Source organism: Loxodonta africana, chromosome 3 (assembly GCF_030014295.1).
Source record: "Loxodonta africana isolate mLoxAfr1 chromosome 3, mLoxAfr1.hap2, whole genome shotgun sequence".
Classification (NCBI taxonomy): Eukaryota; Metazoa; Chordata; class Mammalia; order Proboscidea; family Elephantidae; genus Loxodonta; species Loxodonta africana.
The window spans coordinates 39697081-39700187 of record NC_087344.1 but is presented as its reverse complement, the minus strand read 5'-3'; positions in this window follow the sequence as shown (position 1 = coordinate 39700187).

The window sequence follows — 3107 nt, the reverse complement described above, 5'->3', positions numbered from 1 at the left end:
TCGGACAGAGCTGGAAAAAATGTAGAACAAAATTCTAACTCAAAAAAAGAAAGACCAGACTAGTTGGCCTGACAGAGACAGAGAAACGCTGAGAGTATGGCCCCTGGACACCCTTTCAGCTCAGTAATGAGGTCACTCCTGAGGTTCACCCTTCAGCCAAAGATTGGACAGACCCATAAAACAAAACGAGACTAAAGAGGCATACTAGTCCAGGGGCAAGGACTAGAAGGCAGGAGGGAACAGAAAAGCTGGTAATAGGAACCCAAGGTTGAGCAAGGAGAGTGTGGACGTGTTGTGGGCTTGTTAACCAAGGTCATAAAACAATACATGTATTGACTGTTTAGTGAGAAACTAGTTTGTTCTGTAAACTTTCATCTAAAATACAATAAAAAATAAATTTGTAGCACTGCCCTCAATGAAATTCAGATAACAAGGTAATCCCCGCCTTTGAAGCCATTATTCAAGGTAAAATTCTTATCCATTAACCCAGTGCTTTGTGCTGTCAAAGATCATAGTGGAGATTCAAAGATATTGAATGAAAGACAAAGGGAGTCTCTTGGGTTTCAGCTGTGGCGGTTGTGCAAAGTCTAAAACCCAAGAACTTGTACTCACTTAGCAGAAATTTCCCATTAAAAAGTTAGTAATTAACACATTCAAATGGTGGTGTTGGCAAAGAATATTGTATATAAAACATGGAGTATCAGAAGAATGAAAGAAGCAATCTTAGAAGAAATACAACCAGAATGTTCCTTAGAAGTGAGGATGAAGAGACTTGGTCTCACTTCCTTTGGATATGTCATCAGGAAAGACCAATCACTAGAAACAGACATCTTGTTTGGCAAAGTAGAGGGTCAGTAAAAACAAGGGAAACCGTCAATAAGACAGGTTGACACAATAGCCACAACAATGGATTCAAACATAACGATCATGAAAATGGACCAAGCAACGTTTTATTCTGTTGTACATAAGGTCGCCAGGAGTCTGACTTGATCACAACTAACAACAACGTTTGTCGTGCCCACAGTCTGCTGTGTTTTCCTTCAGAGAACTCACGTTGAGGCGATGTTGTCTTCTTGCTAAAATTTGGCAATGGTGGAAGCCCCAGCTTCCAGGACTTATTTGAGATGAGTTCTTTCCCACCCCGTATCCATAAACGTCTCATCATTGCTTCCCCTCGGGCCCGTGTTTTTGGTGCCCTGATGCTGTAGTGGAGCAGTGGCTGAGAGTTATGGCTGCTAAACAAAAGGCATTTTGAATCTACCAGCCGCTCCCTGGAAAGGCTATGGGGCAGTTCTACTCTGTCCTATAGGGTCTCTATGAGTCAGAATCGACTCGATGGCAATGGATTTTGATGCCAACCTGAGTGCTAAATTTGTCTCACGACAAAGTCCCTACAGTGTCTTCTCAGGGGGGGTTCTTTCTGTCCTCATTCCCTCTTAAGATGAAATTTCTTAAGACTAAAGGACATGCCTTGTAAGGATGGTTCCTGCTGCATCTCCAAGTTTACCTCAGCTGAAAAATCTCTCTTAGCAAGTTACAGAATTCAGCTGCTGTGGGAGCTGGAGAAGCCTGTGTCCTGAAGCCTAGTGAGGACAATGTGCTCTCTGGAATGCTGAATTTCCACAGTTTTTGTGTGTTCAAGGCCTTGAGTGGGATCATTTTCATTCATTCTCTCATTCATCTGTTTATTCATTCACCAAATATTTATTAAGCACCAATTGCATTTTAACTGGAAGTTTATTAGTTTCCTGTGGCTTCTGTAACAAATTACCACACACTTAGTGGCTTAAAATGACACAGATTTATTCTCTCACAGTTCTGGAGGTCAGAAAGCCAAACTAGGCATAAAATGAAAGCATCGGCAGGGCTGCGTTCCTTCTGGAGGCTCTAGGGGAGAATCCATTTCCTGGACTTTGCCAGCTTCTAGAGGCCACCCGCATTTCTTGCCTTGTGGTCCCACATCATTCTGACCTGTGCTTCCATAGTCACATCTGCAAAGGCCTTTTTTTTCACATAAGGCCACATATTCACAGGTTCCAAGGATTAGGAGGTGGACATCTTCTGGGCCATTATTCTGCCTTCCACTGGTACTGTCCTGGGATAGGGCATATAGCCATGACAAAGAAAAAGATACAACCCTAGCCCTTGTTAGCTTTTATTTTAGTGTAAAGTATATTCTTCTTTGCTCCATCTTTTTTTTGCAGGAGTAGTGTGGAGGGATTCACAGCTGCAAAGGGTTGTCCCACGGGACATTCTGTGATGATGCAAATGTCCTACACCTGCATTGTAGCCACCAGCCACATGTGGCTATTGAGCACTTGAAATGTGGCCAGTGCAACTGCAAGACTGAATTGTAAATTTCATTTAATTCTAATTAATACTCTGTCCTGTAGGGTCACTATGAGTCGGAATCGACTCTACAGCACTGGGTAAGGCAAATCAAATGCGAATAGTCACAGGAGGCTGGTGGCTAAGGTGCTGGACAGAACAACTCTCAAACCTCTCCCGATAGATCTCCCTCTCGCTGTGGGAAGAAACAGAGAAATCTTAATGGTTATTAACCTACTTCTTTGCTTGGTCTGCTGCCTTCTCTACACGGGCCCAGCTGGCTACGTTTAACTGGCTCTCAGGGCCTTTGGTCCTTTTGTTTTCCCTTTGTTTGCTAAACCAGGCATATGTTTTTCCAACATTTTCCTCTGGACTCTTTCCTGTAGTGAGAAATATGAAATCAATTAAGTTCCAAGCCTGCCAAAACCGCCATTGAAACATATCTTTTCCTCATCACCTTCCTGATTTAGGAAACCTCACTCTCTGGTGTGTAATCCCACCAGACCAACACCCACCCAGGCCTGGTCTCAGAATATTTTCATCCTCCTGGCCCCGCTTTAATACATATTTATTTGTTAACACTGGCAAGAGCACAAACTATGTGCCAGGCATTTTTAAGCATGTTTTGCAAATATTAACCTGCTTAATTCCTAACCTTACCAGATCAAGGAAGATCAAAGGAGAATTGACACATTTGAACTGTAGTGTTGGCGAAGAATATTGAATATACAGTATACTGCCAAAAGAATGATGAAGTCTATCTTGCAGGATGTACAGCC